Source organism: Chanodichthys erythropterus, chromosome 18 (genome assembly GCF_024489055.1).
Source record: "Chanodichthys erythropterus isolate Z2021 chromosome 18, ASM2448905v1, whole genome shotgun sequence".
Classification (NCBI taxonomy): Eukaryota; Metazoa; Chordata; class Actinopteri; order Cypriniformes; family Xenocyprididae; genus Chanodichthys; species Chanodichthys erythropterus.
Window position 1 is genome coordinate 2,176,543 of NC_090238.1, and position 16,596 is coordinate 2,193,138.

At 36.2% G+C, this 16,596-nt stretch overlaps 1 protein-coding gene across 5 annotated transcripts in view; it reads left to right on the forward strand.

Annotated features, from left to right (window-relative positions):
• esrrb (estrogen-related receptor beta) overlaps positions 1-16,596 on the forward strand; it is an 83,535-nt gene that overhangs the window by 41,464 nt on the left and 25,475 nt on the right. The window lies entirely within an intron of this gene.

Here is a 16,596-nt window from a genome sequence, read left to right on the forward strand (position 1 = left end):
AAGAAAAAATAAAGAAAAAATAAATATATATAAAAAGCTAAACTTAGCAACAATATTTCTCATTTTAATTTTGATTAATTTAAAATAACAAAAAAAACTATATATACACAATATACACAATAAAATTAATAAAACTTTAGCTAAAATAAATTAAAAAAAAAAATCAACATATTAAAAATAAATTATTAGTATGTCAATGATATTAAAGTAACTGTTTTTAGTTTCCCTTCTGATCCTCTAATCCGAATATCTGGTCAGTTTATTCAGCTTTGTCCAGGGTTAGATCGATTAGGGTTAGTTTAAGCCCAGTCTAAGCGTCAGAGTTTGAGTTTGGTTTAGATTCAAGTCTAAACCTCAAAATCAAACTATATATATATTTGCTTTAATTGGTCTTAAAGGGTTAGTTCACCAAAAATAGGTGTATTCTTTCAATCAAACACAATCCTGGCTCTTTCAAGCTTTGTGATGGCAGTGAATAGAGAGATTTTAAAGCCCCAAAACGTGTATCCATCCATCATAAAAGATAACAACACGGCTCCAGGGGGTTAATAAAGGCCTTCCCAAGTGAAGCGATGCGTTTGTGTAAGAAAAATAACCATATTTAAAGCATTAATTGTAGGAAATGTAGGAGTATCGTAAGTTTAGAGCAAACTCTCACGATTCAAACAAACAGAGCTGTGCAACAAACTCAAGCTCCTCTTCTCTTATATCGAAATCCTCTTGTTTCCGGTGTTTTGTTTTGCTCTCTCCTCTGAGCTTCTGCGTTTGTCATTACGTCATACGCTGGGTCAGAGGTCAAATCGTTGCATACGGTCGTCTGCTGGAAGCTAGTTATTATAATTAATAATGTTTTAAATATGGATACTTTTCTTTGAAAAAAACATCACTTTGCTTCAGAAGGCCTTTATTAACTCACTGGAGCCGTATGATTATATTTATGATGGATGGATGGAAGAGCCAGAATATTTTTATATAAATCCGATTGTGTTCGTCTGAAAGAAGATAGTCATGTACACCTACGATGGCTTGAGGGTGAGTAAATCATGGGATAACTTTCATTTTTTGGGTGAACTATCCCTTTAATAGATTTGCTTTGGTCCGGGATCCTGCTCTGTTTTCCCTCAAATGATCCAAATAATGCATTTATGCAACAATCTGATCAGTTTCTGAAACTCTCGCCACTCGACTGATCATATAAATGGACATAGTTAGAATAGTACAATAAATAGACTTAAGAAGTGAGGAGCAACACTTCCTGTGTGTTTTGTTGTTGATGTCAAAGTCCGTTCGTGTTCGGGCCCCTGAAGTGTCAAAGGTCATGTGTCTGATCAAACTCTACAGACACAGATTCATCTGTCATTTAGTAGAAGCTCGTCATGACGAACATGGACAGATTATGTGACGCCGTCATCTTCAGAGTTCAAGTTTCAGGGGTTCTTGAGAAACGCCGTTCAGACTTTCCCCTCATCGACGTGCGTGTGTGAAGCATGTTTGAGCGTTCACCTCAGCAGTGCTTTCATTAGGTCGCATGCAGTGTCATTTGTTGGCCTTTAAATCAGTCACATGCTGCGAAGCATCTTCACCGACTGCCTAGTTCATCAAACACACGTCAGCGATCAGGCTTCACAGAGCGCCAGATGAAGCTGCGCTCCTGCCAGAGACACACAAGCCGCGCTAGAGCCGTAAATGTAGTTGGCTGGCGCGCCGGTGGCCTCGTGTCAAAGCCGCGCTGGACCCGAGGCGCTGCTGGCACGACCCGCGCTCACTCGCATGAGCAACACGGCAGTAAATAATTGCGCCTGTTGGGCAGAGACAGAAATATGCTGAATAGGTCGATCCGTGCGTCTGACTAATAGAAGTGTAACAGTATTCCGGCTGGAAAGGCTCGTGTCCCAGAGCGCACGCTCGCTCCCCGACGTATTGATCCGCTAAATGTTTTCCGAACATCTCAGCTCTCTTCCTGCGGATGCTTTTTTAAAGTCCTGCCATGTGGGAAATCGGTGACAGTCAAATACGCTCACAGATATTTCTTGTCCTTTGCTTTTGGTGCATGTTATTACACTGCAAAAAATGATTTTCTTCCTCAGTATTTTTGTCTTGTTTTCCAGTACAAATATCTGAACTTTCTTAAATCAAGAGAAGCAAAATGCATAGAATAAAAAGTCTTGCTTTCTGAAAAATTCAACAAAATGAAGTGAGTTTAAGCTTAAGATGAGAAGAAATATTTATAATCTTGTTTTCTCTTTGAATTATGTTTATTTTTATGGAAACACGTTGCAATAAGGTTTTGATTAATACTTTAACAGATGTATTAATCATTGTTAGTTAATGCATTAACTAATATTGACTAATGGGGCATTATTGTAACACATTTTTCTTACTCCTTTGGCAGAATTTTTTCAAAGTATAAACTTATTATTATTTTTTTCAGAAAACAAGACTTAATATCTGATTTCGTTTTGCTTGTCAAGTAAATGTATCTTGATTTAAGAACGTAAGAAAAGTCATTTTTGCAGCGTATGTAGACTAATGTGTGTGGAGGAGTAACATGAGAACATGTGGGCTGGATTTAAAACAGGTCTGTAATGGTGTAGTTCACCCACAATCCATCTGTGCCTGTGAAAGCGCTTCCGTCTATATGGAGCTGAATGAAGTAACGGAATCTCTCCTCTGCACGAGACGCCGAGAATGAATCGCATTACTAGCTGATGAAAAATTAATGCAAATATATTATCTGGAGGAATAAGAGCCCAGAAAATAGGGGAAGATTGTCAGAAATGAATCACCTGTGTCGAGGCAAAAGATGGAGGAGGAGACTGGAACACTGACACTGCTCAATTTATTTGACCAAAAATAAGTTCAAAATTGGGAAAAAATATTGCAATATAAAATAGCTGTTTACTATGCAAATATATGTTAACATGTAATTTATATCCAGTGATCAAAGCTGAATTTTCAGCATTATTACTCCAGTCTTCAGTGTCACATGATCCTTCAGAAATCATTCTGATATGATGATTTGCTGCTCAAGAAACATTTATGATTATTACCAGTGTTGAAAACAGTTCATATTTTTGTGGGAACCGTGATTTTTCAGGATTTTTTGATGAAAAACATTTGTCAACCAATCAGAATGAAGCATTCAACAACCCCATAATATAAAATATAATATTATATATAATGTAGGATTATTTTAGTAAAATTTATATATTATATTTTTGATTCATATTTTAAATTACATTTTATTTTTATATTTTCAGTTAATATTTATTTATTTTCAAAGTAATGAAAATGTTTTATTACGATAATAACCGTGATACTATAACATAACATAACATAATATAATATAATATAATATAATATAATATAATATAATATAATATAATATAATATAATATAATATAATATAATATAATATAATATAATATAATATAATATAATATAATATAATTAGTCAATAAGAACAACCCCAAACAGCAATGAAAATATGACTTAGATTTTTTTTTTTAAATTTTGGTAACACTTTATTTTAATGTCCTTGTTACACGTTACATGTATTTACTATAGTAATAACCATAAATTAGGCATAATTACATCCTATTAACCCTAAATCCTACCCTAACCCTAAAGTGCATGTACTTAATTAATATTATAATTACACAGTAATAGGGACACATTAAAATAAAGTGTATCCATAATTTTTATTCACTATTGTTTTAAATATATTTTTTACTATATTTTTACTATCTAACATCAACAACAATGAATAAACACAATGTAACAAATGTATGGATCATTGTTAGTTAAAGTTAGTTAATGCATTAGCTAATGGGACCTTAATGTAAAGTGTTTAACTGAAATTATATATATATATATTTTTTTTTTTTGATTAATATTTTAAATTACATTTTATTTTTATGTTTTCAGTTAATATTTATTTATTTTCAAAGTAATGAAAATGTTTTTATAACAATAACTGTGATAATATAATATAATATAATATAATATAATATAATATAATATAATATAATATAATATAATATAATATAATATAATATAATATAATATAATATAATATAATATAATATAATATAATATAATATAATATAATATAATAATTAGTCAATAAGAACAACCCCAAACAGCAATGAAAATATGACTTAGATGTAATAGAGTATGTAGGCACACAGATCATTTCTACAGGCTGGGTTTGTTCTCTGCTCCATTTCTAACATGACTTCCTCAATATGGGTCCACAAGTTACTGAGTGTCCTGGAAGTCAAACTTGACTCGTGTTAATCCAGTTTAACCAGCGTTTCCAAATGAATATGATGATGTGAAAGGGCCTCTAGTCGTCCGTCCTGCGTCCCTCCTCAATCGCAAGGTCACTGTCTGTCTCCGATGCGACGCTACGTGAGCGCCAAATCAATCAGGCTTTTCAAGGCGACAAGGAAATGAGACCGAGGCAGAGGGTCACGTCCGTCCACCGTACGACCGGCCCGACCGGAGACGACGGTGAGCCGCTGCCGAGACGAGCGAAGGTCACGCGCTCGATGGAAACATCTCGACTCATTATGACTTTACAGGACAGGAAACTTTCCAGAGACAAACCTGAGGACAATGCATCTCTAATAGAGACAAGGATTAGTTAAGTCATGTGATAACTGACTTTTTTAGTCAAATCATCAAATGATTTCTGAAGGATCATGTGACACTGAAGACTGGAGTAATGATGCTGAAAATTCAGGTTTGATCACAGGAATAAATGATATTTTACTCTATATATTCACAAAGAAAACAGTTATTTGAAATTGTAATAATTTTTCACAATATTACTGGTTTTACTGTATTTCTGAAGTAAATTCAGCCTTATTTCACACATAAACAAAGGGATTGTTATAAAACGTGTGTTTAGGTATTTATTCACAGAGAAGTGCATCGTGTGATCTCAACAAAAACAGCACGAGGAGAGAAAAATGACTTCAAACGGTAATGATAGAATTATTTCCGAGCTGATAAAAGTAAAGAGTTTATCAGGCGCAGAGGCCCGGCGGTCTGAGCGCAGGATGTTTTCAGTGATGAGATTTACTGCATCGTCCTGGACCCACTTCATTCCCTCAAAACAGGAAGTGATCAATAAGAAGACTCAAATGTCAGGGACTACAGGTTTTTTTCCTCTGATCAATGGAAGCGAATCGGAGCTGGGAAGAAAGGAACAGATACTATTGAGAGATTACACTGACGTAATCCAAAGACTCTTTAAACCCGCAAGACTCGCTCTCACATCTCGCACATACTCCAGCGGCATCTAGTAAAATCTACGGAGAAATATGTGTTGTTCTTCTGGATGCACTGTTAGCAATCCTGCTTTACAACCGTCTCAATATTATGTATTTTAGGTGTTTTATTAGCAATTTCAGTCTTTTGTGATATTACATGCACAAAAGCAATAATTAATTGTTAGTGCAATCAAAAGTTTTCATTTATTCACTCAGGTGTCGTTCTGACTAGGGCTGCATGAATCGGAGGAAATCCAATTGCAATATTTTAATATAAAAATTCTGATTTAAAATGTGTTAATTAAAGACTTGTTGCACAATTTGGCCAAAAATGTTGTGATTATATATAAATATGACTATCAATAATAATAATAATAATAAGGATAGGTAACACTTTATTTTACAGTATCCTTGTATCATGCTACACATAATTAATTATGCTGCAAAAAAAAAAAAATTAAAATAAATAAATATATATATATATATATATATATATATATATATATATATATTATTATTTTTTTTTTTTTTCATGATTTATCACAACATTTTTTCTTTTGTCAAATGAACTTAAATAATTAATGAGGTTCAGATAACATAATATTTTGAGTTTCTGTTGATTAAACCAATCGCCTTCATTGTATTAACTCAAATTTTAAATTTTCAATGAACTCTAACTTTTCAACAGTAAATTATGCATAATTACATGCAACTAAACCAAACCCTTACCCTATAGTAAATATAGTCATTATTAGTAGTAGTATTACACTAAAAATATTTCACTGTAAAAAATGAAAATTGAGTATATTAATTTTATTTTCATTTTAAGTATAACTGTAAAATTACAATGACATTAAATCAAAAAACTTTTACTTTAGGTGGAAAGCTGCAGTGCAAAGCTTGAAGAGTCTATTTGTAGAATTCAGAAACCCTTTTTATTAGTGACACCGGTGGCCATTAAGTGAACTACAGCCTTCAACTTTCTGCTCGTGCTCGCGCTCATAATGTACAAGAGACTGAACGTGATTCAAGGCCCCGATATACTCAAAGCAAAGGTCTTTTTTGTTCTTCACTTAGAATTAAAAAGAAGTTGGAAATAGCTTTGCAGCGATAAACTGTTAATGAATATCCAGACGCCGTCCACGCTGCTGAGAGCGACGTTTAGATGAATATGTAAATATGTGCTGCAAGCTTTCCTCTCCATAACAAAACACAACAAAATGAGAAAACAGCAGTTCAGAAAGCTTCTGATCATAGTTATGTGGATATGTTTATACCAGCTCTGTGATTCACTAGCCTCATGTTGGCAGATGATTAAAATTACACTGTTATGATAGTTTGATTATAAAGTATATTTGAGACTGTAGACTATATAGATCCGGTTAAGTGAGACTATAGTTTGAATGAATCCCTTTTCTTTGCACGACACATTGACATTACATTACAGAAAGGCTCTTTCAGCATTATCCTGAACATTGTATACACATTCGTTCCTTTCATATGTACTGAATGGAAGAGAGGCTCTTTGTGTAAATGTCACATCCAAAACGACAGCAAAACAACTCGAGTCATTCACATAAAAATCAGTCTACAGGCTTTCAAGGACAACCTAGGAAGGTCTGGGAAGGTCTTGTTACAAACTGCTCACACATTGGCAATAAAAAAGCGATTAATACATGAAACTTCTTGCATATAGTTGCTTTAAAGCTTTTCTTTTGTTGACAACAGCCAATTTATTAGCACTTCTCTTTACAGTATGTGAAGAAGGTTGATGCATAATTTGTTCCCAAATGCACGTTATAGTGACTCAAACTCAGAACAGATGCAGAGATAAAGCAGCATTTACTCGTGAGCTGCTCAAGTGTGAATGAACACTCTTGCACACACAAAAAACTGTTTTTGTTCTTCTCTTTCAAGGAACTTTGGATAAAAGCGCCTGCTAAATGCAGAAATGAAAATTTTGCTTCACTCTGAAACACAGAGCCCACATATTTATTAAATGAAATCACAGCCTTTACGATTTAATAATACTAAGCTAAGCTATATCGCGATATCTGTTTTATTTTGATTAATCATGCAGCCCTAGTTGTGATTTACTTACACACAATGAAAGTGGATGATTTATTGTCTCAAAAAGAGGAAAAAGACACCATAACAAAGTGGTCATGTGACTTGTGTGCTATATTTCTCATGCAAAGGTTTCAGAAGACCTTGTGATGTTTGAATATAGTGCATGACTCATATATTATACTTTTATGGTGTCCTTTTTGAAACTTGACTTGTTTTTTTCACACTCTGCCGAACATCGCAGAAAAATCATACAGGTTTTGGGACGACATATGAGTGTGAATAAATGAAGACAGAATGCTCATTTTATGTGAGCGATTCCTTTACCACACGAGTGTGTGAACCGCATGTGTGTGGCGGTTGTTTCCCTCGAGGCCTCATCTGAACAGGTGAGAGGATTACCGCAGGCGTGAACATGTGTTTTCCACCAGAGAGCCTAGATCACTGCTGGACGAGGATGACACGCTGTAGATCATCTCAACAGGGAGACAGATGACTGCCTGATCACAAAACACACACTCACAGCCTGAAGAAAGTGTAGACATCAACTGAATAGTTCATAAGTGGAATCATATGACCCACCACAATAATCACTGTGTGCCAGGTCTGATTACAAAAAGACTATCAATGAAATTACTAAAATATGTTGTCATATGAGGCCATTCACATGAACACAGAGGATTTATATTTGAATGTATATCTTAAAGGAACTGACTTTCTTCAGAAAAGTTTCGTTGACATTTTATTTTCATCTTATTTTCAGCATTTATAAGTGTAAAACTGCTTTATGCACAGGGGTAACCGCTATATTTCTGCTTTCCCATAAGTGAATTTGCACTTTCATTCAGCCCGACTGCCATTTTTGTTCAGACCAACATACATAATCAATATTTGTCTGTAAGGATTATCAACTTTTTGTTGATAAACTGTTGATAATATTTTGAACTGTAAAGTTGTTTAAATCATAGTTTTTTGGCCATTTTAGAGTGTAGGTTTAGTTTTGTTTCTACCTAAACAAGTTCTGATCTTTTTCCAAAATAAGTTTTCCGACACAATTTCAACTGCTGATTCCAAGAAACAAGGCCCAACAGCTTGTCTGTAGGGGAAAGTACATTTACATTTACATTTATGCATTTGGCAGACGCTTTTATCCAAAGCGACTTACATTGCATTATACTATACATTTGTATCTGAGTATGTGCAATCCCTGGGATCGAACCCATGACCTTGGCATTGCTAGTGCCATGCTCTAACCACTGAGCTACAGGAAAGCTAGTACTTTTAATAAGACAACTTTGTATCTTATCTTGCCTAAGATGTTCATATTAATGAAGTCACTTTTTTAGGGTATTTTCACACTTGCAGTTTTGTTTTCTTGGTTCTTTTGGTCCGGACCAAAAAAAAAAGAAAATAATACATTTAGTCCTGGTTCGCTTAGTGTTCACACTAAAAAAAGCGAACATCCAAAACAAAGCTGTGTGCTGGGCTAAATGTACATATGTACATACAGTATGATGGCATTTTGTCCATCTGAGAACTCGTGAAGAGTTTATAAAACATGTAAAGGAGTCAAAACAGCACCAGGAATCACTCCGTTGCACACAAACAAAGATCTGCTGCTAGGAGACGTGGTTCTGATGCTTGAACCGATCTGTAATGGGCAAAGTAGCTCTTATGACCAGAAAAAGCAGGTGTGCTTCAGCATTCTGTCCTTGTTAGGGTCACATCTGGTGACATCACTTCCTGTTTTTTGTTCGTTTAGATGTCTTTGGTCAGTGATGCGTTTATATCGAACCGCACCAGAGTTTGTTTGGAAGCAGAGCAAGACCCACCTTATATAGCATACGGTTTGTTTAATACAGATTGTTCCTATACAATACAGACTGTCTCAAAGCAGAAAAATAACAGAATCAATGATGCAAAATTAATCAAATATATCAGATAAATCAAATTCCGCTGTAAAGCAGTTCTTAAAAGGACAATAGTGGTGTTATTCAGCTCGAGTCAACGTTGATTTAATTAATTTCAGTGAAACTGTGTAGTTTTTGCAAAATTTGCCAATTATGAAACAAAGTCGACTCCACAGAAGACGATAGTGTCTTTATTCAGCTCAATTCTATTTAAGTTTTGTTTTCATCCGATATTTTCAGTGCAGTCAAATATATAATATTATTGAACATTAAAGGGTTAGTTCACCCAAGAATGAAAATTCTGTCATTTACTCACCCTCATGTCGTTCCACACCCGTAAGACCTTCGTTCATCTTCAGAACACAAATTAAGATATTTTTGATGAAATCCGATGGCTCAGTGAGGCCTGCATAGACAGCAATGCCATTGAAAATCTCAAGATCCATAAAGGTACTAAAAACATATTTAAATCAATTCATGTGAGTTCGGTGGTTCTTCTATGAGCATATTTTTTTTGTGCACCAAAAAAACAAAATAACGCCTATTCAACAATAGGCCGATTTCAGACCACTGTTTTGGAGCATTACGAATCGAGTCAGTTATTCGGATCTCCTATCAAACGGATAAACTGCTGAAATCACGTGACTTTGGTGCTCCGAATCACTGATTCGATTTGTAAAGCTCCGAAGCAGTGTTGTGAAATCGGCCCATCACTAGATATTGTTACAAAGTCATTATTTTGTTTGTTTTTTTTGGCGCACCAAAAATATTCTTGTCGCTTTATAATATTAATATTGAACCACTGAACTCACATGAACTGATTTAAATATGTTTTTAGTACATTAATGGATCTTGAGATTTTCAATGTCATTGCTGGCTATGCAGGCCTCACTGAGCCATCGGATTTCATCAAAAATATCTTAATTTGTGTTCTGACGACGAACGAAGGTCTTACGGGTGTGGAACGACATGAGGGTGAGTAATTAATGACAGAATTTTCATTTTTGGGTGAACTAACCCATTAATATTAGTACCTTAGAGTAATAATATGTACCTTTTAAGGTACTACTATGAATCTTTTAGGGTTAAATAAGCTACAATGATGATCCCTTTGAGGTTTCTGCCCTAATGACATGCTGTTGTACCCCTAAAAGTCCAATTTTCACAATTTTTTTTCAACCCACAGTGACCAACATTGGTTGTCCTTTGGCAGGATTGTACTGCGAGAGTTTCCTCCTTTGTTGGCACTGTCTTTGGGAAGAGTGCCTGATGCGGTCTGGCTGTGCTAGAAGAAGCGGCTGCACAGGTGTTTTTGGGTTAGATGTCAGCCCTGCGGTCCCCTTGCCGCTTCTCTCGTTGCTGTACGTGAGAAAAAATGCCACTCGCCCACAAGCTGGCAAACACAGGGCTCTTTGAAATAGTGCTGACGCGAGGCCAGTTCAGATGGAGGCTGTCGGCAGCCATGAAAGGTAGAGTTCACCGTGGCCTTAGGACACGGCCCTGTGAATTTCCTAGCTAAAAACGGGTCAGCCTAAGCTCCTCGAGGCACTGCCAACCATCCCAGCCACGCTGACACTTTCCCCTCGCCAAGATGACAGGCACCCAGAACAGGTGAGACTACCAAAAATAAGGGCCCCTGCCAAGTCCCGCAACCCCCATCCGGAGTGGGGACAGGCCCTTTTGTAGGGGCTTTGCTCGAGAGGGGATTGTTGTTTTGGGAGAGGAAAAGGAGCCCGGGGTCAGCTGACCCTCGCGCAGCCACAGGCCCGAAGGCTAATCCGCACTCGGATGCCTTCCACGCTGGCCCTAAGCCCTCTCTCTCTCCCACACCGCCACGCTCGCTTTGAAGAAACGACATTCGAGATCCGCTCGCTGTGAATCGACGGCGGTCAACACTGTAAAGCACACTCGCTTTCAGCAATGTATTTGTTGACTACCGCTCTCGTGTTTCATTGAAGATATTCCAGTTTGAGCCGCTCATTCCTCTAATGCGGCATGTGGAATTGTCCAAAAGAATGTTAAAGATGCATTCAGTGCTCGCTTTGTCTTACAGTCACCGTGAAATCAAAATGGACAATTCTTATTTTTGTTATGTAATATTGCAGTGTTTATTCTAAATGATTTATCGGTGCACATCATTATTGTTTTAAATTCATGTTCCTCATAATCTTGAATCAGAATATCTTCTCCTCACTCTTACAGCATCTCTTCTCTTCTCTGATGACGAGGGCGGGGCAACCTGTCACTCACATGAGATCCACCAATAGCAAACCACAACCGTCCAATCAATTCCCCACAGACAAAATCAAGCCCCGCCCTTCATTTGTTCTTGTTCCACAAGCGTTTCATTCGCACAATAGAGAAGAAAAGACGAGCACGACTTCTGTTTCATGCTGACTTTAGTGCTGCCTTCACGTGGTGTCGGAATTATCGAGTTTCCTAGGTAAAAATTGCACATGAATGTCCTCCCATTTTGAAAGTTGAATGCGATCACGACTTCAGAAGTGGGAATGATCACATTTCCGATAGCACGTGAAGGCAGCATAAGTTCAACATGAAATGGCATTCACAACATTTGCTTCTGCATTTAACTAGGAAATTTGGCGTCAAACGCATGGATTTTAATTTTAAACTATTTACTTTCTTAATCAGTATTTTTGTCTTGCTTTTCAGTACAAATATCTACATTTTTAAATCAATATACGTTTACTGGAGAAGAAAAATGACTTCAGATATAAAGTCTTGTTAAGTGAAAAATGCATTAAACTGACGTGAGTTTATGCATAAAACAAGAAAAAATAGGGGGTCAGAAAATGTCAGACTTTTTTTTTTTCTCATAGCACGAACTCACATAATTTTGATACATTTTCCAGAAAACAAAAATGATTAATCACGATTAATCACATCCAAAATAAAAGTTTGTGTGTACATAGTATATTTATTATGTATATATAAATACACACACATACATGTACTTATTTAAGAAATATTTGCATGTATAATTATATATAAATATAAATATTTTAAATATAATATATTTTTGTTAAATATATACATGCATGTGTTTGTATTTATATATGCATAATAAATACACACAGTACACACACATACTATGTACACACAAACTTTTATTTTGTATGTGATTAATCGCGATCAGTCGGTCGACAGCACTTATTTTGTTTCTTAAGTAAATGTATCTTGAGAAGATAAACTGGAAAAGCCATTCTTGATCTAGTAGGATGTGATTTGATTGTGTATCTATATAATGTGGCTATACTGTACTTGTATTGATTGGATCAGTGAGGTTGTGATCTGAAGACCTCATGATACACGATCCATCCGTTACAAATCGGCCGTTTTCTTTGATCTCTTTCTCTCCGTCTCTCCCCCTGACCCTCATGTTCCGAGTGTAACGGGAGACTAGATAGTGCCAAGGTTTAATTCCTGTCAGCATCTGTTTAATTATGGCAGTTACTGTTCTAATTAAAACAGGCACCTATGTACCTCTGAATCTTCACACTGGATTTGCGATGGCTGACAGTAGCATGTGACATGAAGCGTCTGAATCCCACAATGGGCTGCCCGGTTGACGGGATCTTCAGGGAAACCTGACGACCGGAGAAATGTGGCCAAATGTGACCTTAAACAATTCACACGAGTGCTGGAAAGCAGCTGAAACCAGTCTGAGGTGCTTTGCTGGTCTTAGCTGACCTAGTTTGGTGGTTTTAGAAGCAGGCTGGACTCTAAACCAGCCGAGACTAGTTCCAGCAGGATCATAACGGAAGGATCCATCGTCAGACCTCGGGGTTGTGTTTGTTTATTTAGCATTAGCATAATATTCCAGACATTTTCAGCAACAATACCGTGACAAAGAATGAAAATACGCCTAAAGTTTTGTCCTTTTGGCATGTTGTGTTAATAAGCTTGTTAAGTCGAACCATTAGGGCCAAACTTAAATTATATTTACGGTGCATTTAGTCAATCCAATCTTTAGCATAATTCAAAATCATTTATCTCTCTCCCCACTGTCTGTGACTATCAATAAAACAATATTAAAATTGTAGTTGGGAGAAATGAGATTTTACTGCGACTTAGCAAGCATCAAATGATCTCCCGGAGTTTGCGAGGAAGAGTAGGACCACGGGGACCAGCGGGTAATTAGGTTAGTGGGTTGTCAGTGTCAGGAAATTGAAAGACAATCCTAATCAGATTTCTGTTTCTAGGGAATCAAATAATTTGTATAAGGAGAAGAAATCTCCCGATTCGGCTTCTAAAAAGATAATGCAGTTTGTTGTCGCTGCTCTTTGTGTCGTGTTTGATGGAATAGACATTATAATTCAGATCAGATGCGTTTAGCAGTTCATATATTACGGAGTTGGACTTTTCTGGGAAATGTTGAAAATGCAAAGCATATACAGTCAGATTAACATTCTTAACCTGCGTTACGCTCTCCGTAATCATAAAACCGCTCTAATTTGTCAGCTGATTATGGATGCTAAATGACCCTCCTTTCCTCTTCTCTTTGTGTTTGTCTCTTTTCCTCTTTCCCCGCTCTAATCTCTCACTCTGTAATGTTCAATAAAGGGAGAATTGCAGGAGTAATTTGTGGCACACGAACCTCATCTGACACTGTAGTTGCAGAGGGATGAAATCATTTAGCCAGCAGGGAAGTTTAACTGCTCGTTCCTTTTTTGGATTAACTACAGTATGTGATGCACATCCTGTAACTTTACCTGCCATTTGTTTTTAAAACAGCAACATTTTCCCTTTAATATGAGTCATGCTCTTTCTGTATTTCAGCTGCTGAGATTCACAGTTTTATATCATTTCAAGCAGAAGCTAGTTTTGCTAATCTTCCCATTAACTTTTTCTCCACCAGCTGAGAAAATCAAGGTGTTTTTTCTTTTTCTACAAAGCTTCTATCGCTCGTTTCTACTTCTTCTTCGCCTGTGTTTTGAGACTCTGTACTTTTTCAGAAGATGTGTAATAGCGCCCCCTACCATATGACATGGAAAGCCGGAAATTTCTGTCAATGGCGGGAAGGAGTTAAGTTATGAAAATGTTATTTCTGAATGTTTTTTCTTGGTTGGAAGCACTCCATTGTATCATTTGTCAGACATTAACCCTTTAAATCCTGCGGGAGCGTGCATATCTCTGTTTGAGAGCAAATAGAAACTGAAACCAAGTAGGTAGCACAATAATTATTTTTGCATTCAAAATCACAGACGTACACGTTCAGATCAAGCCTTGTTTTCACCCTCTAATGAGTGCTTAAATTGCGTAATATGCGTTTACAACAAAAACAGCACACATAAAATAAATATGTAGATCTCACATGATGTTTTTCTAGATTGTAGAAAGTGGCACAACATTATTTACAGCAGATTCTCACGATTAAAAAGAGTCCAAAATCAACACAATCCATTGATCATGAGATATTACTCACAGAGTGATGTAACATACTTGGCTAAAAACATGTCTCTCGTCTTTCCGGGATGCAATGTGTAATCCAATGATCCCGGAGCCATCCATGTTTGTTTTCCAAAGTGGAATAACACAAAATAGGTATCATTTTAATGCATCTAACCATTTTGATCAACTCTTAATGAGTGCTGAGGACTCCCAATAAACGAGTATCCCGCCCGCGGGTGCCACCTAAAAAAATTAATAATCATATTTTCCAAAACTACTGCCTTGATAAACACAAAATAAGTGTCATCTGAAACTTTAGAGTCTGAATTTTACAATTAATGTGGCCAATTCAGTTAACTCCTTAGTGCTGAGTTATTTGCTGATAAATATGAAAAAAATAAATAAAAATGTTTTCATAATTTATGAAATGCTTATTTGTACTATATACTGCATGTGTCAAAAACATCACACAGCTCAGATTGTCATATGTCTTTTGAAAGGTCTCACCAACAACATACCATCAATAATGTATAAATAATGTTTTTGAGTTAATGTTTTGAGAACATTATTAAAGCCCAGATAACATTTAACGAACGCTCTATTAACATTTGTTCATAACATTAACCCTGTTAAACTGAAATAAATTTGGTGCAGGATTTACTTTGAAATCATTTTGACTCAGAAATTCAGCTAATAAATTTTACAAATAATTACCAGGAAACGACAAGAAACACATTGAAGTAAACATGAAATTTTGAAGTAGAAAGTCTGAAATAATATTTTTAATTAATAATCTTTGTTTTATTTACAACTATGAAATTTCATTTTTTAATTTCATTTTTTCAACACAATGATTTGTCAGCTCCATCACACAAATATAAATAAATGTTTTGGTTTAGATCATGTCTCTAATCATAGGTCATATTAATAACTAGCAACCGCAGGAAAACACAGTGGTGCTGCATTAAACGTGTGATGTGCAAAAAAATGGTTATTTTGTCAAAATAGATTTCTGATTTCAGATTTTCTGTCTGAATGTGGTAGCTGAAAATGTAATTTTGTGAGAAAATCAATTAAGGTTAATCCAAAATAAGCATTTAAACCTTTGCTTTTCAGCTTTATAGTCACATTTTCAGCTGTCATTTTGCCCCGTACTCAAGATTCAGATTTAAAGCTTCTGATTGTATGTTTAACCCTTTAGAAATACATTCAGATGCTGCAGTTTTATCCAGTAAACTCTTAATATTGAAAGCAGCCTGAGTAAATAAACCAACAGGTCAAAAATTACAGCTTTAGGAGTGGTGAGTAACGTGCGAATGCAAAAGCATTCTTATCAAATAATTGGCTAATAAATAAGATGTTATGACGAGCAGTGTGGCGTTTATGGTGTGTGTGTGTGTTATCGTAAAATGAGAAACATGCTAAACTCGTCCTGCTCGAACTTCTTCAATAATATTTGTGTGCTTTATCAGTGTGTGCATATCGACTGCTCGTCATCTGTTGGTTTATGATCAGAACTGCCCAGTTTTGCACATGATGGTGTGTATAAATGTCATTAGCGTTCTCGGTGGAGAAACCGTGAGCAGGTCCGTCTGTGAGTTCAGTGACCCTGTGTTAAATATTCATCTGTTTGGATGTGCGGCAGGCGTGTAGTGTCACAGCGGCCGCGGTCAGTGTTCACATATGGAGGCCTGACACCTCCGTCACACGCTGAGAGCGCAGCGCTGCAGCGGCCAGCAGACCTGAGACCTGTCTCTACCTCTCTCTCTCTGTCTCTCTCACGCCTGCATGCTTTTGTGTTGGTGAATCTGTCTGCTCTTTCCTCGGTTTGAATTTCCCTTAAAGGAGAAATGATTTATTTACACTCTGATACGGTTACTATTGAAGCTTGTTTGTGTGTGTGTACAAAGATAAGTCAATAAAAAAAT